The sequence below is a fragment of the Trachypithecus francoisi genome, unplaced genomic scaffold (assembly GCF_009764315.1).
Source record: "Trachypithecus francoisi isolate TF-2019V2 unplaced genomic scaffold, Tfra_2.0 Lachesis_group2, whole genome shotgun sequence".
In the NCBI taxonomy this organism is placed as follows: Eukaryota; Metazoa; Chordata; class Mammalia; order Primates; family Cercopithecidae; genus Trachypithecus; species Trachypithecus francoisi.
The window spans coordinates 21788404-21814409 of NW_022681465.1; the positions used below are offsets into that span (position 1 = coordinate 21788404).

The following is a 26006-nucleotide window of genomic DNA, read 5'->3' on the forward strand; positions in this document are numbered from 1 at the left end:
AAGCCAGGCGTCCAGAATCATTCTTGGCTTTTCTCTCTCAGATCTTGGTAATTTTCTGCCTCAGAAATATACTTTTATTAAAAGTCAATCTAACTTCTTCATATCTGATGTCAGCCCTGAGCTCAGGCTGTCATTGAGGTTTCAAATCAGCCTACTTTTATTCAGCCCACCTCTGGCACTGCTGCCACACATTTTAAAAAACATAAATTTTGGTAGAATTAACAGGCTTTCTCTCAAGGTTGCTCTCCCTCTCACCCTGTAACCTACCTTCATTTGAGCTAATAGGCATGAATCTCCAATGACTTAAAAAATGTTCTGAAACTGTGAATCCTGTATCTGAATAATTGATATTATCTAGAAATTTAGCAAATCTCCAGGCCCCACCTACCTTTGCCAAATAAGAAACTCTGGAGTGGGACTCAGAATCCCATGCTTTCCTAAGACCTGCTAAGTGACTGCAGCTTGCTCCAATCTGAGAATCATTGCTATGCAGAAAACCTGTCATGACCAAACCACAAGAGAAATGCATTGGATTTGGGGATTTTAGTCATCTAAATATAAATTCCAACCGCAGAGTACGTATTACCTCAAAAAAAAAAAAAAAAAAAAAACACAGTTTGCTCTTCCACTCTGGCTGTCGAGTTTGAGTTCTCTTCCTCTTTCTCATCAGCAATATAGACTGTTGAACATTTTAAGGGAAAGAGGACAATTTGTATTACCTCTCCTCCACACTAGCCGGTTTCTACTGGTTAGAATGTGGCCCCGCAGCATCATAGTTCATCATGTTATGAAATACTGCTCCCAATCAGAGTAGGAGATACAATTTTATTTAACATCCCAAGCCTTGTTATGTGCTGAATAGTTTTTCCTTTAGGCATTGAACATAAGTTTTCCAACCGAGAATCTTGGTGATGGCTTCTTAAATGGAATTGTCGGAAATGTGAAAGCATCTTATTTACCCTGATCAGAAATTGAGTCCCTAAATAGGAAAAAACGACAAGAGAGGTAGTTTAATGTAATGTCTACTCAAAACTATGATTCTTAAAATTTGTTTATGAGTGTAATAGATAAGCAGGTTATAATGGTGTAGAAGGCTGAATCAATTAGGGTTAAATTTGCCTTTGAGTGATAAAATGACCATGGTTTAAACAATGTAGCTGTTTCACTGTCATATACAGCAATCTGGAAGTAGATAAGCTAAGGAGGTAGGTAGGAGCATCTTATTTTAATCACATAGTTTTACATATAGTTTCTACTTGGATTTCCACAATAGATTTTTGAACCTCAACCATTAAGTCCATATTCCAATTAGCAGCAAGAGAAAGGAATAAACCAAGCAGGTCTTCTTCTCTTTGAGGATAAGTTTTACTCACCGTATCAACTAAGATTTCCTTGACCAGAACTTAACCACATGGTCATGCATAACTGCAGAAGCATTTGCTAAATCTGAGCTCTCCTTTCCCAATGGGCATTTATCCACCAAAATAATTAAGGATTCTATAAAGAAGAGGGAAAACATGAATATCAGCTTACTATAAGTTTCTACAGCAAATGTGGTCTCTAAAATCTTTACTATTTATACTTTCTTTTTTATCGCCATTTGATTTATTTAAATTGAAAAAATATGATTAGTTTGCAATAGGCAAAGACATCAAAATATTGGCCATGCACTTTTATCATTTCCTTATTTTATCATTCAACTTTCAATTCAGGACAGCATCCTTATATTTCTCTTTTTTTTTTTTTTTTTTTTTGAGACGGAGTCTTGCTCTGCCACCCAGGCTGGAGTGCAGTGGCCGGATCTCAGCTCACTGCAAGCTCCGCCTCCCGGGTTTACGCCATTCTCCTGCCTCAGCCTTCCGAGTAGCTGGGACTACAGGCGCCCGCCTCGTCGCCCGGCTAGTTTTTTGTATTTTTAAGTAGAGACAGGGTTTCACCGTATTAGCCAGGATGGTCTCGATCTCCTGACCTCGTGATCCGCCCGTCTCGGCCTCCCAAAGTGCTGGGATTACAGGCTTGAGCCACCGCGCCCGGCCTATTTCTTATTTTTAATATGTAACATAGATGTGGTTATTAAACTCCAACAAGAGTAAACTGGTTTCCGTTTCAACCTACATTGCTACCTCAGTCAGATAAAATGTTTCTTAAATACCAATTATGTGCTGAATGCAGGAGTTACTTTCCAGTAGTTCTAGTAAGTTATCTTCATAAAAATCAAGAAGGTTTGCATTCTTCGAATTAGAATTACTTCTTCAGTATGTGTGCCCAATAACTCCTAAGGCAATCGTCTTCAAAGTCTTTTCTCTGTTGGATGGTTGTCTGAACAGCATTTCATAGAGCCTGTGCTCATTCATTCTACACGGGCCTAACGAAGTTTTTTCTGCAATTACCAGGCAGATAGCCTGAAGTCAGGCAGTGATTTTCTATTTTAAACCTACTGGAATTTAAATTTTCATTTAACAACCCATCACATAGCTGCAACTTAATCTGAAACAAGCTATGCTATAACCAAAAGCGGGACAATAAATCATCTTCTAAAGTATTTGGCAGAACAAAGTTTATATTTTTAATATCATAGAAATGATCACAATATATCACTAAATGAAACAATTGCAATACAATTTACATTTATCTTGATTTTCTAGGTCTTTATTAGAATTTTTTTTTTCATAGAAGCGGGGTTTCACCGTGTTCACCAGGATGGTCTCAATTTCCTGACCTAGTGATCCGCCTGCCAAGGCCTCCCAAAATGCTGGGATTGCAGGCATGAGCCACTGCCCCTGGCCTGTTAGAATAATTTTTAACCTTCAACCAAGTTCTTTATAAATTCACTTGCAGTACATCACTATTAATAAAATAGTTGTGAAAACAAATGCTGTTTTTATAACGTTCTCAGTAGACAACTAGAAAAGTAAATATATATTAAATTTAAAATTATGCATGCAATTTTAATACAAAAGGTATGTATTTCCTCAACTTAAAAATATTTACCTAATTAAAAACATAGTTCTACTTATTGTAAGGTTAATATGAATTCAAAAATAAGTCTTATGTACATCCTATATTTAAGTGATTAAAAAAATAGTTATGGATAAAAAAGCAAATTAATGAATACTATATTCAAGTTCATATTTTAAGATATTTTCTAAAATGCTAACTGCTTATATAAGTCTTAGGTCAAACACATTTTTTGTCTGTCCAATGTAATCATGAATTCGTTATTAATTATACTTAATTTTTTTTTTTTTTTTTTTTTTTTTTTTGAGACGGAGTCTCGCTCTGTCGCCCAGGCTAGAGTGCAGTGGCCGGATCTCAGCTCACCGCAAGCTCCGCCTCCCTGGTTTACGCCATTCTCCTGCCTCAGCCTCCCGAGTAGCTGGGACTACAGGCGCCCGCCACCTCGCCCGGCTAGTTTTTTGTATTTTTTAGTAGAGACGGGGTTTCACCATGTTAGCCAGGATGGTCTCGATCTCCTGACCTCGTGATCCGCCCGTCTCGGCCTCCCAAAGTGCTGGGATTACAGGCTTGAGCCACCGCGCCCGGCCGGGAATTATACTTAATTATGATCAATACTAATTTTACCTCTATAATTTGTTCTGCATATACAATGTGCATTTATTAACTCTGTTGTAAATATAAATATTTCTATCCACTACAGTCCTCTGCTCTACCAACTGAGCTATCAAAGGCTCTGCTAATATAAATATTTCTTAGTTGTTTTCAAATAATCTACATTTTCAAAAACAGTGAAAAATGAATATGTGACAGAAACGCATTTTATCCTGCCCATTCTGCCCAACTTTTTGCTTTTTAGAATATAAATAATATTGAATAGAGTGGTCTGAGAGTATTAAGTTTAACAATACCTGTAATACCTTGTCACAATCCTGGAAGTTACAGAAAAGTCTGTGCTTTGGAAAATGGTAAACATTGTCACAATGGAGTATTTAGACATTATTGGACTGATGAGATACCAGACTTTAGTTCATTATTGTCTAGACAAGAGAGGGACTAAGATGGAGTCAAGCTCTGCATATGTGTTCTAAATGAAAATAACAGCAGAACCCAGAGGTACTAGTAAGTAGCTTTTGTGTATCTATGCCAGGACATGTAGGTGTCTCCTTTCCTTTCCTCTATTATTTTCAAACAATTGTTTCTACCTTCCCCCAAACTTGTCTCCTTAATCTTACTCTCCACTCTACCTCAGTCACTCACTCATGCCGTCTAGACTCAGCCATTACCAGCCACAGCAATGACAACACAATCTCAATTTTAAGGATCTCCCTCTCTCACTCTATCTCCTTCTATGGAAAGTCACATAATGTGTATTAGTGGAAAGTAGAAAGAATAGCAAATCTTGAAACAAAGCAAATCTTAATCTAAGGATGAATGCCAAGATGTTCTCATACATCCCAGCTTGAGTAAAATAATGTCTGAATCGTGCAATGTCCTCATCAACAATCTTACATTTGGTGACAAGATTCACAAGGAAGTTTCTAATAAAACCAGCTCACTAAAGATAAGATCATATGCTAAAATACATTGTCACCTATTGGTCCTATGTAATTTAAGGACAGAATTTAGAGTACCTAGTGAATAGAATGTGAAAATTTCTTCAGCAATTTTTTATTTCTTATTAGAATGTGTAAATAGTCCATAATAAGCACACACAGTCATTAGATTCCAACCAACAGTTTTAACATTATAGGTGCTTTCCATCCTTTATAAATATACCACATATTCTATTTTTTTTTTTTTTTGAGGCGGAGTCTCGCTCTGTCGCCTGGACTGGAGTGCAGTGGCCGGATCTCAGCTCACTGCAAGCTCCATCTCCCAGGTTTACGCCATTCTCCTGCCTCAGCCTCCAGTAGCTGGACTACACCGGCAGTATTTTTAGTAACATTAGCCAGGATGGTCTTGATTTACCTCGTGATCCGTTTCCCAAATATGGATTACATGAGCCATATATACCACATATTCTAAGTCAACCAGTAAATCATGCTTTATCTTCAGTTTTATTGAGATACATTCTACATACCATAAAATGTTTACTTATTTTAAGTGCACAGTTCAATAAGTTATAGGCAATAGTGTATTTTATTATGTATTATTAAACTTTTTGACAATGCCTGGACATATATAATTATTAATAGAAAGAGTAGAACAATAATTTAACTGAAGATGTTAAATTTTCTTTCTCTTGTCTGAACTAAATACTGCAGTCATTCTGATGCATTGTATAACTTGGCACAATATTCTTATTATTTAAGGGAACTTAAGGAGAATTCCCAATTGTTTTCTCTATTGGTTGAATATGCAAGAGTTTATGATTTTTACTCTCTGGTTGGAGGGCTGTTATGCTGTTATTGTGTATTGCTTTTAGAGTGCAGAACTATCTGTTTTAAACATCGGGAAAAAAACAGATGATATGGTTAGCATTTTATTCTGAAAATGAAAAAGCCAAAAAAGGAAGCTTGCTTGGATGAAAATTATCCCAATGGAGAATGATGACAGGGCAGAGTTAAGAAAAGCCTCTGATAGGCCGGGCATGGTGGCTCACACCTGTAATCCCAGCACTTTGGGAGGCCAAGGCACGCGTATCATGAGGTCAGGAGATCGAGACCATCCTGACTAACATGGTGAAATCCCGGCTCTACTAAAAATACAAAAAAATTAGCCAAGCATGGTGGCAGGCACCTGTAGTCCCACCTACTCGGGAGACTGAGCCAGGAGAATGGCGTGAACCCAGGAGGCGGAGCTTGCAGTGAGCCGAGATCGTGCCACTGCACTCCAGCCTGGGCGACAGAGCGAGACTCCGTCTCAAAAAAAAAAAAAAAAAGACTCTGATAATTTCATTCACCAAGAATTTATGTAAATAACCATTTCAAAATGAAATTTAGGCTGCATATTGTGAAGCTGGTTCACTGTTCTCTGGTTAGAGTCTGGTGAGACAGAACACACTTATGCAAGACAGGTCTGAGTTTGAAAAGACAGTACATGCTCATAAGCAACAAATTACATTAAGTGGATGTATTATTTACAGATGGGCAGCAAGGGACAACAGAAGCCTAGGATTTATTTTGAGCTGGTCTTCTGAGGCTCAGAAAGCCACTCAGAGCAGAGAGAGTCTCAATCTTGTGTACCCCACTTGCACCACAGATAACGAACCTTGAAAGGCAGCCTGCCCCAGTTATATACCTCACGGTTACATGACCCACTGGGCTAAAGCATTAATAGACATATTGTTTCTTGGAAGGACTTGAATAGTCTACTCTGTTCTGGCCATCTCCCCCTTATATCAGGATATTTCCAGAATAGTCTACAATTATTCTTGAGAACTGCACGTGAGAACTAGATTGGTCCAAGGCCACCCAGAGAATGGACCTGCACACAGTGTGGTAAAATATCATACAGACATACTTGGTTTTGTTGGCCTTTGTGTTATTGTGCTTTGCAGATATCACATTCTTTTGACAAATTTAAGATTTATGACAACCTTGCATCTAGTACGTTTACTGGCACGATTTTTCTGACAGCAAGTGCTCACCTAGTGTCTCATCCCATCTGGTAATTCTCATAATATTGCAAAGGTTTTCATTATTGTTATGTCTGCTTTGGTAACAAGTGATCAGAGATCTTTGATGTTATGAATGTAATTGTTTTGGGGCACCATGAACTGTGCCCATATAAGATGGAGAACTTAATAAATTCTATGTGTGTTCTGACTGCTTCACTGGACAACTCTTCCCCCATCTCTTTCCCTCTCCTCAGGCCTACCTATTCCCTGAGACACAATACTGAAGTTAGGCCAATTAACAAACCTACAATGACCTGTAATTGGTCAATAGAATGGAAGAGTCATATCTCTCACTTTAAATCAAAAGCTAGAAATGATTAAGCATAGTGAGGAAGGTATGCCTAAAGCCAAGCAAGATAAGCTGAAAGGCATCTTGTGCTAAAGAGTTACCCAACCTGTGAATGCAAAGGAAAAGTTCTTTAAAAAAAATTAAAAGTGTTTCTCCAGTGGATACATGAATGATAAAAAAGTGAACCAGTCTCATTGCTGATATGAATAAAGTTGGAATGATCTGGATAGAAGATCAAACCAAACACAACATTCCCTTTAAGCCAAGGCCTATTCCAGAGTAAGGCCATAACTCTCTTCCATTTTCTGAAGGCCAAGAGAGAAAAGGAAGCTGCAGAAGCAAAATTTGAAGATAACAGAAGTTCATTCGTGACGTTTATGGAAAGAAGACGTCTCCAAAACATAAAAATGCAAGGTGAAGCAGCGACTACTGATATAGAAGCTGTGGCAAGTTATGTAGAAGATCTCGCTGAGATCATTGATGAAGGTGGCAACATTAACAACATATTTTCAGGCCGGCCGGTGGCTCAAGCCTGTAATCCCAGCACAGGCCGAGCGGATCACGAGGTCAGGAGACGAGACCATCTGGCATACGGTGAAACCCGTCTCTACTACAAAATACAAAAAAAAAAAAAAACTAGCGGGCGACGAGGCCGGCGCCTGTAGTCCAGCTACTCGGGAGGCTGAGACAGGAGAATGGCGTGAACCCGGGAGGCGGAGCTTGCAGTGAGCTGAGAGCCGGCACTGCACTCCAGCCCGGGCGGCAGAGCAAACCCCGTCTAAAAAAAAAAAAAAAAAAAACAAAAAAACAAAAAAAAAAAACAACATATTTCAATGTAGATGAAACAGTCTTCCACTCCAAGATGATGTCTTTTTTTTTTTTTTTTTTTTTTTTTTTTTTTGAGACAGAGTCTGGCTCTGTCGCCCAGGCTGGAGTGCAGTGGCCGGATCTCAGCTCACTGCAAGCTCCGCCTCCCGGTTCACGCCATTCTCCTGCCTCAGCCTCCCGAATAGCTGGGACTACAGGCGCCTGCCACCTCGCCCGGCTAGTTTTTTGTATTTTTTAGTAGAGACGGGGTTTCACTGTGTTAGCCAAGATGGTCTCGATCTCCTGACCTCGTGATCCGCCCGTCTCGGCCAAGATGATGTCTTTTACAACTTTCAGAGCCACAGAGGAGAAACCAATACCTGGCTTCAGAGTTTGAAGGACAGACTGACTCTTTTATCAGGAGATAATGAAGCTGGTGACTTTATTTGAAGCCAAGGCTCATTGACCATTCTGATATATATATAATATATATAAATATATTATATTTAATATATACTATAATTATAATATATAATATATTATAATTATACATATATACACAATTATATATAATATATACAATTATATATAATATGTAATATATTACAAAGATTACAATTATATATTATATAATATATTATATATTATATAAATTATATCATATTATAATTATATTATATAATATATTATATAATTCACTGCTCATTGACACAGAGGAGTAATGTTTGAAAACTGTAATAGTTTGAAATAATATATATATTATTTATTAATCTACGTATATGGATTTATATATGTATATTAATCTTGCACTTTTGATCAAAGCTCTTGAGTGACTAGATCCATTGTCAATAGATCTAGTCATTGTCAATGAGCAGTAATAGTTTGAAAAAATATATATAAGAATATATGTAAGAATAAATGTAAGTATATTATAAGAATATATTCTTATATGTCCATATTGATAATGGATCTAGTCACTCAAGTGCTTTGATCAAAAGTGCAAAAAGATTAATGTTCTTGTGGCTGCTAACACAACATCCATTCTGCAGCCTACAGATCAAAGAATAATTTTCACTTTCAAGTCTTATTATTTAAGTAACACCTTTCATAAGGCTATTGATGCCATAGATAATGATTCCTCTGATGTATCCTGGCAAAGAAAACTGAAAACCTTCTGCAAATGATTCATCATTCTAGATGCCATTCAGGATATTTGTGATTCACAGGAGGAGGTCAAAATATCAACCTTAACAGGAGTTTGGAAGAAGATGATTCTATTGCTCATGGATTTTAGGAGCTTAAGCCTCTAGTGGAGAAAGTAATGACAGATGTACTAGAAACAGCTAAAGAACTAGAATAAGAAGGGAAAGCTAAAGATCTAACTGAATTCCTTCAATCTTATGATAAAATTTGAGTGGAAGAAAAGTTGCTTCTTATAGGTGGGCAAAGAAAGTGCTTTTCTGAAATGAAATACACTCCTGGTAAAGACACTGTGAATATTGTTAAAATGACACCAAAGGCTTTGAATATTATATAAATGTATTTGATAAAGCAGCAGTGAGTTTTAGAGGATTGACCTCAATTTTGAAAACAGTTGTACTGTAGGTAAAATGCTATCAAATGGCATCTCATGCTGTGTGGAAACATTTCATGAAATTAAGAGTCAATCTATGTGGAAAACTTCATTGTTATCTTATTTTTAAAAATTCCATGGCTACCCTAACCTTTAGCAACCAACGCTATGATCAGTCAGTAGCCATCAACATCAAGGCAAAATCCTCCACCAGCAAAAATATTACAATTCACTGAAGGCTTAGATGACCATTATCATTTTTTACCAATACAGTGCTATTTAATTATAGTATATATTTTTTGATATAATGCTATTGAGTATTTAATAGGCTACAGTATAGTATAAACCTAACTTCATATACACTGAGGAAAAAATACATGACTCACTTTATTGTAAAATAATGTTTATTGCAGTGCTCTGGAATTAAACCCACAATGTCTCTGAGGTACGTCTGTATTAGATATGTATATGTTCTTCATGTATGTGTCTGTCTTCTAAGAAAGGATGAATAGGCTTTTTCTGTATCCATGCTTCTTGAGGATGTGTAAATGGTAGAATCTGTTTATTCACTCTCTCTGAAACTTAAGAATTGATATATACATATTAATAATGTTATATATTAAAAATTAATCTGAAGGTTCATATTTCTCTCTTCGAAACTCACTCTATCATTCAATATTGCATTTTTCCAAGTTCCACAAAATTGTGACTTAGTGAAAATAACACTGAGAAAAGAACCTAAAAGTCCAGAATGATATATGTCTTAGAAATTTTTAATCTTTGTAGTAATATGGGCATTTTTTGTGAGAATAATATCAGCAATATTCATAAAATTATAAAACATAACATTTTTCAAATTAAATAATTTACTTCATAGTGTCATTTATAATTTTTATACTAATACATCATATAGATTACTGCATTTCACTATTTTTGCACTACAACAAGTTAAGTTATCTTATAATTTATTTTAGTAAATACAGTAATGCTATAGACAAAGCATTTTATACACTTAGCTCTGGTGAGATATATTTGTCTTCTCTAAGGATACTTATTTGAATTATATTTTATAACGCTTTAATTAGATTTTTTACCTTGATTTATGGTTAACTATGGTTGCTGCATTTATATACCATATAAAATAACTCATAATTACCGCGGGGCATATATTTATTTACATACTTCTCTGTTTTTTGTTACCACTTGAATACGGATGGTAATATATAAATTTTGTACAGTTCACTATTCTGTTTTCATTTATCTAACTTCTATTCAGCATCCTTAATAACTATATCTATCATTTTAAAATAACAAAAGCCAGTATAAAATTATTTTCATTAATAGTTCGAGAAAGATCTCCAAAATTACAGTACATTAAATTAAATATTAATTTCTAAAACATGTTAAGATTTAAAGTATTACATACTGTCTTTGTGATTCCATGACCACCTACCAGCTTGATGATTGCTACAAGTACTAACATGACTTAACATAAGGTGATGCTCACAGATAAAATCAAAGTTTACAGTATAGGACCTGTAGGAAATCTGTTTACATAGACAAAAGACAGAGCAGCTAAATGCAGATTTCTTGTCCCAAGTCTGTGACAATTGCAAGACACTATATTCCCCTTTAGCTTTGAACTGCAGGGACAAGTGTAGGAGGATTCTGCCTAGAAAAAGCCCTCTTGAGTTTTGGAATCCAAAGTTTGTAAAATGCACTCAGAAGCATTTAAATATCACATAAATTATATGCAGATTTATATCATTTACATTATATTAGGAAGCAATTGAGAGCAGTGAGCATGAACGTGATTTTTACATTAATCAGCAAATGAATATAATTTTATGAAAATATTAAATATCTCAAATAATAGTTTAAACACCTCCAAAACAAAGTGAATAATCTTGGGCTCTGATTTGAACTCTCAGGCTAGATATGAGCACTTACATATGTTCTGTTCCACTTATTTCTTTCTCTTTAGTGAACCAGTTTATTGAATACATCTTATTTTATTTCATGACAGCTTTTAGTTACTTTTAAAAGCCCAGTATTCTTTTATGTCTAAGCCATTGCTCTCCAATAGATTTTCTTTAAAGAATGAAAATGTCTTTGCATTTCCCAGTACTCCTAGGGATACATGAATATTGAATACTTGAAATGTGGTTGGCGTGATGAAACAAAACGGAATTTTAAAATTATATTTATTTTTCTCATCAACTTTAATTCAAATAGCATACTGCATTTTGTAGCGAACACATGGACATCACAGGTCTAATGTAGCAAGTATGGATATTTCTGTGAGATCCACCTTATTTAGGAATCTGTGAAAAAATGCTCTGTGCCCAGCCATATACCCTTGGCATTATATTGCTCCAGTACCTTCAAAATGATCTTGACTCACACATAAGCCGGTTCAGGAAAGTTAATTTCCACAGGGAACATCCCTCAATAATGACAAAAGTGGACTTACGAGAAAAAGACTCCATCATTCTCACTTAATAGTTGGAAAATTCTGAGGCCAATTCTATACTTGGTCCCAAAGGTCTGCAGTGGGATTGCACTCCAGTTGCCCACTATGATAACTTACTTAGTAACACATCTGGACTTTCTTCCTTTTCTTAATTCAACTTTTCACTACTCTACTAGGTGTTCCTGGAATCACTATAACTTTGAGTTACTTTTTAAAATCCACTATTCTTTTATTAGAACTTCCTTCAATAACAAGTGTCTTTGCATTATCCAATACTCCTGGGCATACATGGGTATTGAGCAAAACAAATATTTATTGAAATAGCTCATATAAATCCCTGTGTTTTGGCTAGCTTTCTGATTTACTAAAGACTGACTTATCTGACTCCCCTTTGTGTTTCTTTTTTTTTTTTTTGAGACGGAGTCTTGCTCTGCCACCCAGGCTGGAGTGCAGTGGCCGGATCTCAGCTCACTGCAAGCTCCGCCTCCCGGGTTTATGCCATTCTCCTGCCTCAGCCTCCCGAGTAGCTGGGACTACAGGCGCCCGCCACCTCGCCCGGCTAGTTTTTTGTATTTTTTAGTAGAGACGGGGTTTCACCGTGTTAGCCAGGGTGGTCTCGATCTCCTGACCTCGTGATCCGCCCGTCTCGGCCTCCCAAAGTGCTGGGATTACAGGCTTGAGCCACCGCGCCCGGCCTCTCCTTTGTGTTTCTTTGTACCCATAGCATTTCTTCCTTATGCCTCACTCATGGATTTGTGAGCAGCGCCAGTATTTTCTTTACCACTGCATACTCATAGCTTGGTATACTGCCCAAAAAATTGTATCAATGAATAAATATTTGATGAATAATTGGATGAGTCGATGGATAAATGTATTCATGAATGATCAATAAAAAATAAGGCATAAAGTCTTCTGCAGAAAACATGATGGTGTTTGTTCAAGTTCCAACTGCATCTAGGTTGATGGCAGCTTTGTCTAGCTCTTACTCTTGTCTATGAATTTTATTTTTATCTTCTTTTTATATCATTGGTCTTGATGCTTGTATTTTGTTTCCCAGTTTTTTTACTGTATTTTCACTCGAGGGCTTATGTGCATATTTGCTTTGCCAAATTATCCTGCTCAGTTTTGCTAGGATGTTTTCCTCAAATTTTATCCTCAGAAACTACCCTCTGTGTGTTGCCTACTGAGTGATTCTTCATCCAAGACTTCCTGTTCTTCTGGATATTGGGAACCTGTAGGTACCATGTATTCAGTTACTTTTCTTCACACCCCACCCATTTATCAATATAAGATTCTTAGCTGGTTGTATTACTTCATTTTCACACTGCTAATAAGAACTGCCCAAGATTGTGTAATTTATAAAGAAGAGAGGTTTAATTGACTCAGAGTTCAGCATGGCTATGGAGGGCTCAGGAGACTTACAATCATGACAGAAGGTAAAGGGGAAGCAATGCTCCTTGTTCACAAGGTGGCAGGAAGAAGAAATGCTGAAGGAAGGGAGAAGAGTCTCATCCCTCTCATCTGAGACAAGTCATGCTCCTTCCGCCTAGGAGCCTGTAAAATCAAAAGCAAGTTAGCTACTTCCTAGATACAATGGGGGTGCAGGCATTGGGTAAATACACCATTCAAAAATGGAAGAAATTAGCCAAAACAAAAGGGGTACAAACCTCATGCAAGCCTGAAATCCAGTAGGGCAGTCAAATCCTGAAGTTCCAAAATGATCTCATTTGACTCTTTGTCTCACATCCAGGTTATGTTGATGCAAGAGGTGGGCTCTCATGACCTTGGACAGCCCTCCCTCTGTGGTTTGGTAGGGTACAAACTTCTCCCAGCTGTTTTCATGACCTAGTGTTGAGTGTCTGCAACTTTCCCAGGTGCACAGTGCAAGCTGTTAGTGGGTCTACCATTCTGGGGTCTGGAGGATGGTGGCACTCTTCTCTCAGCTCCACTAGGCAGTGTCTTATTGGAGACTCTGTGTGGGGGCTCCAACCTCACATTTTCTTTACCCACTGCCTTAGCAGAGGTTCTCCATGAGGGCTCCATCCCTGCAACAAAACTTCTGTCTAGACATCCAGGCATTTCTATACATCCTCTGAAATCTAGGTGGAGTTTTCCAAACCTCAATTCTTGACTATTGTGGACCCACAGGTCCATGTGGAAGCTGCGGAAGCTTGGGGCTTGCACCTGCTGAAGCAATGGCCTGAGCTGTATGTTGGTCCCTTTTAGCTACAGCTGGGATGCAGGACACCAAGTCCTGAGGCTACATGAAACAGTAAGTCCCTGGGTTCAGCCCACAGAACCATTTATTCCTCCTAGGCCTCCACGTCTGTGATTGCAGTGACTGCCCTGAAGACCTCTTACATGCCGTAGAGCCTTTTTCCCCATCGTTTTGTTGATTAACATTTGGTGCCTTATTATTTATGCAAATTTATCCAGGCTGCTTGAATTTCTCCTCAGAAAATAGGTTTTTCTTTTGTATTACATCATCAGGTTACAAATTTTCCAAACTTTTATGCTCTGCTTCCCTTTTAAATATAAGTTTCAATTTCAAACCATCTTGTTGTGAATACATAAACCTGAATGCTTTTAAGAGCACCCAAATCACCTCTTGAACAAGCTTTGCTGCTTTTCTGCCAGATACCCTAAATCTTCTTTCTCAAGTTAAAAGTTCCACAGATCTCTAGGGTAGGGGCAAAATGCCACCAGCCTCTTTGCTAAAGCATAGCAAGAGTCACCTTTATTCCAGTTCCCAACAAATTCCTCATCTTCATCTGAGACCATCTCAGCCTATACTTCATTGTTCATATCACTATCAGCATTTTGGTCAAAGCCAGTTAACAAGTCCCTAGGTAGTTCCAGACTGTTCCACATCTTCTTGTCTTCTTCTGAGCCCTCCAAGTTGTTCCACCCTCTTCATGTTATTACCCATTCCCAAAGTCTTTATAGCAACCTCCCACTACCTTTATACTGATTTACTGTATTAGTCCATTTTCACGTTGCTAATAAGAACTGCCCAAGACAGGGTAATTAATAAAGGAAAGAGGCTTAATTGACTCACAGTTCAGCAAGGCTGGGGAGGCCTCAGGAAACTTACCAGCGGAAACAGGTCATCTTCTTCACAGGGCAGCAGAAAGGAGAAGTGCTGAGTGAAGAAGTGCCTTATAAAACCATCAGATCTTATGAGAACTCACTCACTTTCAAAAGAACAGCATTGGGGGAAACCACCTCCATGATTCCACTACTTCCACCTGGTCACTCCCTTGACTCATAGGGATTACAGAGATTCCAATTCAAGATGAGATTTGGGTGGGAATACAAAGCCTAGCCATTTCACCAGAAGTTAGGCTGGAAATAGTGCTTCATTCATTTTGAATTCAGGGCTTCAGGTAAAATAATAAAATTTTTATATTAATTAATTATGAAAAAAACCACATACACATGTATCCAAGTGTTGGTAGAAACAGATGACACATTCCAATTTGTATTGAAAGAACACATTCCTCAACACATCACAGCCTTGAGCACATCACATCCCCCCATATGCCTCCACTTCCTGGGCCCGACACAAACACATCACAGCCTTGAGCACATCACATCCCCCCATATGCCTCCACTTCCTGGGCCCGACACAAACACATCACAGCCTTGAGCACATCACATCCCCCCATATGCCTGCCCGACACAAACACATTAAGAAAAACAACACCTGGAGAAGCTCCAATAAAGTTACAACCGTTTGTAAAAGCGCAGGAACCAATAAGAAGGCTGCTAAAAGCATAACTTCACATTAACATGTAAACCAATTGTAATGCTGTAGCCTAGAGAAATGCCTTGTTCCTCTGTAACCTGACAAGTCCTGTTTACCTCGAGCTACAAAAAGCAAGCGCACGCATTGTTTGGGGCCCTCTTGAATGCTGTGTTACGAAGGGACCAAGTTCGAACTTGCATTAAAGATCCTTGGCGCTTGGCTTTGACTCTGGACTCTGGTGGTCTTCTTCGGGGAATAAACGGTCTGGGCATAACAGTTACTTCCTTTCTTCTACTAGATTTGGGTTTAGTTTGTTCTTTTCTAGTGTGTTTGGCTATTTTAGCTTGTTAATTTGAGATCTTTCTGTCTTTTTTATGTAGGCATTTAGTGTTATAAAACTCTCCTCTTTTTTTTTTTTGAGACGGAGTCTCGCTCTGTCGCCCAGGCTGGAGTGCAGTGGCCAGATCTCAGCTCACTGCAAGCTCCGCCTCCCGGGTTCCCGCCATTCTCCTGTCTCAGCCTCCCAAGCAGCTGGGACTACAGGCGCCCACCACCACGCCCGGCTAGTTTTTTGTATTTTTTAGTAGAGACGGGGTTTCACTGTGTTAGCCAGGATGGTCTCGATCTCCTGACCTCGTGATCCGCCCGTCTCGGCCTCCCAAAGTGCTGGGATTACAGGCTTGAGCCACCGCGCCCGGCCAAAACTCTCCTCTTAACATTGTTCTTGCTGTATCCCAGACATTCTGGTATGTTGTGTTTCTATTTTCATTTGTTTCCGGAATTTTTTTTAAATTTCTGCCTTAATTCTGTTATTTACACAAAAGTCATTCAGGAGCAGATTGCTTAGTTTCCATGTACCTCTGTGGTTCTGAGAGTTCTTGATATTGACTTCTAATTTTATTCCACAATGGTCTGAAAAGATAATATAGTCGTGATTTTAAAACATTTATTGAGGCTTATTTTATGACTGAGCATGTGGTCAGTTTTAGAGAATGTTCCATGTGCAAATGAGAAAAATGTATATTTTATGGTTTCTGGGTGGAGTATTCTGTAGATGTCTATTAGGTCTGTTTGGGCAAGAGCCCAATTTGAGTCCACAGTTTCATTGTTACTTTTCTGCCTAATAATCTGCCTAACTAATACTCTGCTTAATGCTGTCAGTGGGGTGTTGAAGTCCTCCACTGTTACTGTACAGCTGTGTATCTCTTTTCTTAGGTCCAGTAATACTTACTTTAAAAATCTGGGTGTTCCAATGTTGGCTGCATATATATTTAAGACAGTTAAGTCTTCTTGTTGAATTGAACATTTATCGTTATATAATGCCCTTCTTTGTATTCTTATTTTTACTGTTGTTCGTTTAATGTCTGCTTTATCTGATACAAGAATAGCAATACCTCTTTTTTGTTTTTCATTTATGTGATGAATCTTTTTCCATCCATTTACTTTGAGCCTGTTGGTGTCATTACACATAAGATGGGTCTCAAAGGCAGCAGAAATGTCTTGTTTTTTTAATCCAATTTGCCACTCTGTGTCTTTTAAGTGGAGCATTTCAGCCATTTACATTCAAGCTTAATATTGATATGTTAGGTTTTATTCCTTTTATAGGAAGTCTTGTAGTCTCAATTGTTTAATTACTTTATAGGTTCTCTACCTTTTGTATTCATGTATGTTTTTATGGTAGCAAGTATCATTCTTTTATTTTCACCAGTGGAACTCCTTTAAACATTTCTTTTAGAGTCAGTCTGGTGGTAATGACTTCCCTTAGCATTTTCTTGTCTGGAAATACTTTATTTTCCTTTGTTTATGAAGCTCAGTCTGGCAGGTTATGAAATTCTTGCATGGCTGGGCGCATTGGCTCATGCCTGTAATCCTAGCACTTTGGGAGGCCGAGGCAGGCAAATCACCTGAGGTCAGGAGTTCAAGACCAGCCTGGCCAACATGGAGAAACTCCATCTCTATTAAAAATACCAAAATTTGCCAGGCCTGGTGGCAGGTGCCTGTAATCCCAGCTACTGGGGAGGCTGAGGCAGGAGAATTGCTTGAACCAGGAAGTGGAGGTTGCAGTGAGCTTGAGATCATGCCACTGCACTCCAGCCTGGGTGACAAAGTGAAGGGGTGCCTGCCCCTCCACACCTGTGAGCGTTTCTCGTTAGGTGGAATGAGAGACTTGAGAAAAGAAATGAGACACAGAAACAAAGTATAGAGAAAGAAAAAGTGGGCCCAGGGGACCGGTCGGTGCTCAGCGTACAGAGGACCCACACTGGCACAGGTCTCTGAATTCCCTTAGTATTTATTGATAATTATCTTTACCATCTTAGAAAAAGGAAGTGACAGGATAATAGGATCATCGTAGGGAGAAGGTCAGCAGTAAGACATGTGAATAAAGATCTCTGTGATTAAGTTTAAGGAAAAGTCCTGTGCCTTGATATGCATATGCAAACATCTTCATAAACCTTTTAGTGCATAAGAGCAGCACTGTGCTAGCAAGTCCCACCTTTCGTCCTAAGGCGGTTTTCTCCTTTCTCAGTAAACAACATACTAGGAGTTTTACACCGAGATGTTCCATTGCCCAGACAGGCAGGAGACAGATGCTTTTCTCTATCTCAACTGCCAAGAGGCTTCTTTCCTCTCTCACTAGTCCTCCTCACACAGACCCTTCACGTGTGTCAGGCTGGGGGACAATCAGGTCTTTCTCTTCCCACGAGGCTATATTTCAGACTATCACATGGGAGAAACCTGGACAATACCTGCTTCCTAGGCAGAGGTCCCTGCAACCTTTGGCAGTGTCCCTGGGTACTTGAGATTAAGAGAATAGTGATGACTTTTAACCAGCATACTGCCTTCAGGCACTTGTTTAACAAAGCACATCCTGCACAGCCCAAAATCCATTAAACCGAGTCACCACAGCACTTGTCTCTTGCAAGGACAAGGTTGGGGGTAGGGTCACAGATTAACACAGATCTCAATACAGAACAAAATGGAGTCTCTTACGTCTACTTCTTTCTATATAGACACAGTAACAGGCTGATCTCTCTCTCTTTTCCCCACAACAAAGTGAGACTCTGTCTCAAAAAAGAAAAAAGAATTATTGGATGGAATTGTTTTTTTTCTTTAAGAAGGCTAAAGCTAGGCCCCAGTCTTTTCTAGGTGCATCAGGGTTTCTGCTATATTATTTCTTAATATAGCTATTTATTTTTCCATATTTCCAATTGTATTTAATGACTGTTTTGCACATAAAATTAATGTATACGTGATTAGTGCTTTAAAGGAACTAAGCACCCACCAGACAAGAAAAAATGATGCCCTATGAAACATCTGAAAAAAATTAACCTTTTTATTAATTACACTTATGCAAATTAAAATAGTATGTATTTTTGTCTAATTTACTTTATAGGTAATTTGGCCCTTTATTTGAGCTGCCTTTAATATATTTTCTTTTGTATTGACCAAGGCTATTCTAATGACTGTGTATGCCTAGGAATGGGCATCTTGTGTACTATCCCACAGGTGTTCTCTGAATTTCTTATATCTGAATGTCAACCTTTCTAGCAAGACTAGAGAACTTTTCCTAAATTATTCCCTTAAATATACTTTCCTAGTTGGTTACTTTTATTTTTCTGTTGTAGGAATGCCATAAGTTGTAAGTTTGGTGACTTTACATAATCCCATATTCTTAGGGCTTTGTTTTTCAGTTCTTTTTTCTTTTATTTTGTCTGACTGGGTTACTTTGACAGACCAGTTTTCAAACTCTAAAATTATTTCTTCTGCTTGGTCTAGTTTATGTTAAAGATTCCAACTGTGGTTTGAAATTCTGTTGGTGAATTTTGTAATTCCAGAAGCTCTGTTTGTTTTTTTCTTAAGATAGATATTTATTTTTCCATATTTCCAATTGTATTTAATGACTGTTTCGCACATAAAATTAATGTATACGTGATTAGTGCTTTAAAGGAACTAAGCACCCACCAGACTAAAAAAAAAATGATGCCCTATGATACATCTGAAAAAAATTTAATCTTTTTATTAATTACACTTATGCAAATTAAAATAGTATGTATTTTTGTCTAGCAAAATAAAATATAAGTGTCAGTTTTGGTGAAGGGAAAGCATAATGGACATTAATTTGCTGATTGGTACTGAAAATATAAATTGATTCAACATTTTGTAGGGACGTTAGTCAATATGTGTGAAAATTATACACTAATATCTTTTTATACAGTAATTAAAGTGGTAGGACTTTTTGAAAAGAAAACATGTCTCAATGTGCTCAAATTATGTTTCGGTGAAAATGTTTATAAAAAATGTTATTTGACCAAGCGTGGTGGCTCATGCCTATAATCCCAGCACTTTGGGAGGCCGAGGCGGGCAGATCACAAGGTCAGGAGATTGAGACCATCCTGGCTAACACGGTGAAACCCCGTCTCTACTAAAAATACAAAAAATTAGCCAGACATGGTAGCGGGCACCTGTAGTCCCAGCTACTCGGGAGGCTGAGGCAGGAGAATGGCCTGAACCCAGGAGGCGGAGCTTGCAGTGAGCAGAGATTTCGCCACTGCACTCCAGCCTGGGCGACAGAGTGAGACTCTGTCTCAAAAAAAAAAAAAAGTTATTCATTGGAAGCAATAAAATATTTAACAATAGAGAGAGTAGGCCTGTAAATCATGGAACTTACTCAACGAGGGATGCCTGAAGAGGGTCTAAAAATAATCTATATGTTTAAGTAAATTGAAAGCAATTTATTTTAAAATCCTACATTTAATTCTATTAAAAATTATAAATTTAGGTGATAGGATGATTGGTAAATTTTAATTTTTTTAGCATTTTTGTTCCTTTATGTGCCAATTTTTCTATTATTATCTCTTACTCCTTTTGTAGATAAAATACACTGGTTTTGTTATGCCCAGACTGTTTGTTCCCCGAAGAAGACCACCAGAGTCCAGAGTCAAAGCCAAGCGGCAAGGATCTTTAATGCAAGTTCGAACTTGGTCCCTCTGTTCCACAACATACAAGAGGGCCTGGAACAATGCGTGCGCTTGCTTTTTATAGCTCGAGGTAAACAGGACTTGTCAGTTACAGAGGAACAAGGCATTTCTCTAGGCTACAGCATTACAATTGGTTTACATGTTAATGTGAAGTTATGCTTTTAGCAGCCTTCTTATCGGTTCCTGCGCTTTTACAAACGGTTGTAACCTTATTGGAGCTTCCCCAGGTGTTGTTTTTCTTAATGTGTTTGTGTCGGGCAGGCATATGGGCTCAGGACGTTGGGACAAAATAGAGGATTGTGTGTACTGCGCCAGACCAGACTAAGATATGTGGCAGACACTGGTAATTAGAGCAGGACAGAGACTTTCACAACGTTTGTCCTTACAATGTCTGGAGTCTATAGATAACCTTAATCGGTTAGGTCCGGGGTCGATCTTTAACTAGGCTCAGGGCGCCGCCCGGGCTGTTTGCCTGTGGACTTCATTTCTGCCTCTTAGTCTCTTCATTTGATCTCTTTCAGTTTAACATAAAATAAATGTCATTCATAATTTCTTAAACAGAACTTTTTTTTTGAGACAGGTTCTTGCTTTGTCACCCAGGCTGGAGTGCAGTCATAGCTCACTGCAGCCTCAACCTCCCAGGCTCAAGCTATCCTCCCGCCTCAGCCTCCCAAATGTCTAGGACTATGGCTGTGCACCAGCACACCTGGCTAATTTTACAGAAAGGTTATTGTAGAGCCAGGGTCTCACTGTGTTTCCCAGGCCAGTCTCAAACTCCTGGGTTCAAACAGTCCTCCTCTCTCAGCTGCCCCAAAGTGTTGGGATTACAGGCGTAAGCCAATGACCCAGCCAGAGCTTTTTTAAAAAAAGTATGCAATATATTTGGTCTTTAAAAAATGTCTTTGTTTGAAGAGCAAGGTACTACGTGCAGTACAATAATCCAATTTACGGTGCAGTTTAATTTTAAATGAAATCACTTGGCATTATTAAAAAATAAAATGTTCCCCGCTTGTAATCCCAGCATTTTGGGAGGCCAAGGCGGGTGGATCACCTGAGGTGAGGAGTTTGCGACTAGCCTAACATGATGAAACCCTGTCTCTACTAAATACAAAAAAAAAATGTGTATATATATATATATATCCGGGTGTGGTGGCGCATGCCTGTAATCCGAGCTACTTGGGAGCCTGAGACAGGGGAATCACTTGTACCTGGGAGGCGGAGGTTGCAGTAACCCGAAATCGCGGCATTGCACTCCAGCCTCGGTAACCAGAGTGAAACTCTGTTTAAAAAAAAAAATTAAAATAAATACAATTTGGAGTGTCCATTTGTTGCCAAGAAAATAATTTTTAAAAATTTTATTCTAATGCAATCTACAATTGTGTAGAATCATTGTAGAATATACCACAGCACACTGTTGAGTTTTATTTGCTATTAAGTGGGGCCGCACGGCCGGACAGGCCCTCCTCCTGAGGCCGGGCGGGCTGCGTGCCTGCGATCCTGCGCCTGTGGTCCTCGGGCGGCCGGGACCAGCGCGGGAGAACCCGCGAGCTCAGCGGCGCCTGCCCCGGGCTGCAGCCCCACCTGCCGGCTCGCACCTCCTGGGAGCGGCTTCTGGGAGCCGGGAGGCCCCACGGTGCAGGCGCGCCTGAAGGCTTTGCGAGGCTCACTGGGTCTGAGAGGTCGGAGGCTGCGAGTGTCGCTGCTGAAGGCTGTGATGGACCGGGCTGGATCGCGGATTGAGGGTTGGATGGGGGATTTGGGGCTGGGTGGGGGGCGGTGAAAAGTTGACAGGGAGCTGCCGCGGCTCGGGAGCTGGTAGTTGGGTGTCTGAGAAGAAGATTACAGGCGTGTGCCACCATGCCCAACTAATTTTTGTAGTTTTAGTAAATACGGGGTTTTCACCATGTTGGCCAGGCAGGTCTCAAACTCCTGACCTCAGGTGATCCGCCCGCCTTGGCCTCCCATAGTACTGGGATTACAGGCGTGAGCCACCGTGCGGGGCCCTATCAGTACTATTACGTTTTATAAATAATAACATATTTTACAAGAAAAATATTTATAGTCGAGTATGTATAACCGAACTTTTCCCACTGCTTTTCTCACCAAGGGATTCTGCATTTGTATTTTGCACAGGACTTCTCAAAATATGTAGCCAGCCCTGCAGATGAGTCCTTTCCAGACTTCCTGCTTGACAGCTCTAGTAAGCAGCTTAGAGAGTGAGCCAGCAGGGGTGCCTCGCGTCCAGCCTCACAGAGTGCCACAGATTGACTCCAGCAGCTGAGAGGGTCCCTCCCTTGGCACTTCCTGCCAAGGACAGCATGGACCCAGGATCCCTGGTCATGACAGAGCAGGCCCCAACCCGCAGTGAGAAGGATCCACTATTCTCATTGTAGCCCTGGACCTCAGGATGGAAGGCAAGGGGAGAGGTGGGTAACACAGAAGGTGACTTTCAAACCTGAGATGCCTGAGAAATCCCAAAGTTTGACTAGATTATTTTTCCAACTAAGAAGTAGAAACTTGAAATATAAATTAATGGAATTTATTGGAAAATGAAAGAAGATATTTTTTGCATGTTTACTTAGTTTAAAACTTTTTTTAAAAGTTAATTCAAAAATGTAAAAAAAAATTAATTAAAAACTGAAAAAAATATTTACAAATTAGCTGGGTGGGCAGTACGGTGGCTCACGCCTGTAATCCCAGCACTTTGGGAGGCTGAGGTGGGCAGATCATTTGAGGTCAGGAGTTCCAGACCAGCCTGGTCAACAGGGTGAAACCCCATCTCTACTAAAAATTAGCTGGGCATGGTGATGGGCACCTGTATTCCCAGTTACTCTGGAGGTTGAGGCAGGAGAACTGCTTGAACCTGGGAGGCGGAGGTTGCAGTGAGCTGAAACCACACTGCTGCACTCCAGCCTGGGCACAGAGCAAGACCCTGTCTCAAAGAAAAATGAAAATTATTTTTTTTAATTTAAAAAATGAAAATTAGGTGGGTGTAGCTCACCCTGTGGTCCCCAGGTGTGAGCTATGGAACAACTGGGTGTGTGCTGTCCCCTTCTCACCTGGCCTAACCTGGGGTTACCTGCTCCTTCCTGCCTTCCCCACACCTGGGAGAGCATGTGCGTACCTTTACCGCCTCTGCTTCATGGGGGGTGCACCAGGGTGCCTGTGCCCCATTCTCCATCCCCTGGGTCTCGGTGGTGGCCCAGAGACAGTGGGCTCACAAGCTCTGAGGCTGCCTTTCCTCCCAGACCAGGCCTCCTCCTCCCAGCCTGGCTCAGGGAGGGCCTGCAGCGCTCACAGGTTTGAAGTGGCCCTGGGACTCGCAGGATGCAGCAGGCCTTAGTCAGTAGGATACGTGGTCATTTCACACCGCTGCTGTGGCAGATGACCATAGCGTGCTGGCTTAAACCACCACACACTGATTCTCCCACAGTGCTGGGGATCAGAAGTTCAAGGCGGGTTCCCCTAAGCAGAAACCAAGGTACTGGCACTCCCTCCGGAGCCTGGAAGGAGCCTCCTCTCCTGGCCTTTGCCAGCGCCACAGTGGCACTCCTGGGATCAGGGTCCCTCCTTCTGCAGGGCAGTGGCAGGATCTCCCCAGCACTACACCTTCCCCCGGACGGTCATGGAGTCTCCCTCTGCCTCTCTCTTTTTGTTTTTTCTTTCTTTTTTTTTCACTTTTCTTATTATTTTTAAATTAACGCCTAATAATTGTACACGTGTATGAGGTACATGTGATGTTTCAATTCATGCATGCAATGTGTAATGATCCAATCAGTGTGATTAGCACATCTGACACCCATTTACCATTGCTTTGTGTTGAGAACGTTCAGAATCTGCCCCTCTAGTTATTTGACAATATACATTAAATTAGGGTTAGTTATACTCACCTTACAGTGGTGCAGGACACTTGAACTTACTCCTCCTGTCTAGCTGTATTTTGGTGTCTGTGAGCCAACCTCTGGCTGTCTCCCCACCCACCCATCCTTCCCAGCCTCTGGTAACCACTCTTCTACTCTCTGTTTCTATGAGATCAACTATTTTAGCTCTCACGTAGGAGTGACAACATGTGGCATTTATCTTCCTGTCCCCGGCTTATGTCGCTTAACAAGGTGTCCTCCAGGCTCATCCATGTCACTGTGAATGACAGGACGCCATTCTTTTTATGGCATAAAATAGTTTTCCGGTGGGTGTATGTACGATATTTTCTTTAACCATTTGTCTGTTGGTGTGGACTTAGGTAGATCTTGGCTGTTTGGAATAGTGCTACAATAAACAGGGTTTTTTTTTTTTCCTGTGGATAGGTCTTCAGTAGTGGGATTGCTGGATCATACTGTAGCCCCGTTTTTAGTTTTTTGAGGAACCTCGATAGTGTTTTCCATAGCAGCTGCACTAATTTACCTTCCCTCTGACAGTGTATGAAAGCTCCCCTTTCTTTGCATCCTCACCATCATCTGTCATTTTCTGAAAGTCTTTTTGATAATAGTTGTTCTAACTGGGATAAAATGATATCTCATTGTGATTTTAATTTGCATTTTCCTAATGATTAGTGATGTTAAGCATTTTTTCACATACGTATTGGCTACTGGTATGTCTTCTTTTGAGAGATGTGTATTCGGCTCCTTTGGCTATTTTAAAATCCCATTATTTGGGGGTTGTTTCTGTTGCACTGTTTGAGTTCCTTGTGTATTCTGTATACAAATCCTTTGTTGAATAAATACTTCACAAATATTTCCTCCTATTCTGCTGGTTGTCTCTTCACTTGATTTTTTGTTTTTGACAGAGTCTCGCTCTGTCTCCCAGGCTAGAGTGCAGTGTTATGATCTCAGCTCACTGCAAGCTCCGCCTCCCAGGTTCACACCATTCTCCTGCCTTAGCCTCCCGAGTAGCTGGGACTACAGGCACCCACCACCACGTCCGGCTAAGTTTTTGTATTTTTAGTAGAGACGGGGTTTCACTGTGTTAGCCAGGATGGTCTCGATCTCCTGACCTTGTGATCTGCCCGCCTCGGCCTCCCAAAGTGCTGGGATTACAGGCGTGAGCCACCGCGCCCGGCCCAGCAGAGCTGATTTTAAAGATGTATGTAGATGGGAGAAGTGGGATGGCAGTGGTGCTAAGGTGCATAGAATGATGGCTTAGCCTCGGTGCTCTGCAGAAAAGCCTGTCCCCACACCCACCTGACTAGGGGAGGATGCTTCTGTGACTCCTGAATGTCCCTCACACTAATCTTGGCATGAATTACTGTGTCCGTTGCATGACAAGCTGTGTGACAACTGCATCCATTCCCCCAGGAACCACAAGCAATCTGAGGATAGGAAATGCTGCTTTATCTGTTCCCAGCCCCCAGTGCAGGGTCTCGAGAGGAAAATCAGCACAGCAGCCTTTCCCCTTATCTGGTTTCCTTTTCTGAGGTTTCAGTTACCCGGGAACAACTGAAGTCCGAAAATGTTAAATGGAAAATCCCATAAATAAGCAGTTCCTGAGTTGTACAGGGCGCTCCGTCTTGAGGAGTGTGGCATCTGGCGCCATGCTGCTCCATTCCTGTGTCCGGGGTCTGTGG

General features: G+C 40.1%; 2 long non-coding RNA genes across 3 annotated transcripts in view; both read right to left on the minus strand.

Moving 5' to 3' along the window:
* Positions 1-829: 829 nt before the first annotated feature.
* LOC117064791 overlaps positions 830-26006 on the minus strand; it is a 34199-nt gene continuing 9022 nt past the window's right edge. Inside the window, exons 3-4 of one of the 2 annotated variants that reach the window (XR_004429682.1) lie at positions 1374-1497; positions 830-979 (exon numbers count right to left, since the gene is read on the minus strand). This is a non-coding gene — a long non-coding RNA (uncharacterized LOC117064791). Of the gene's footprint in view, positions 980-1373; positions 1498-13251; positions 13274-26006 lie in introns of those variants that run through there. The other variant, XR_004429681.1, reaches the window with a different exon arrangement.
* On the minus strand, positions 9633-13193 carry LOC117064792. The gene is made up of 2 exons (XR_004429683.1): positions 13142-13193; positions 9633-9827 (listed from the first exon to the last, which is right to left on the minus strand). It is a non-coding gene; the product is annotated as an uncharacterized LOC117064792 (long non-coding RNA).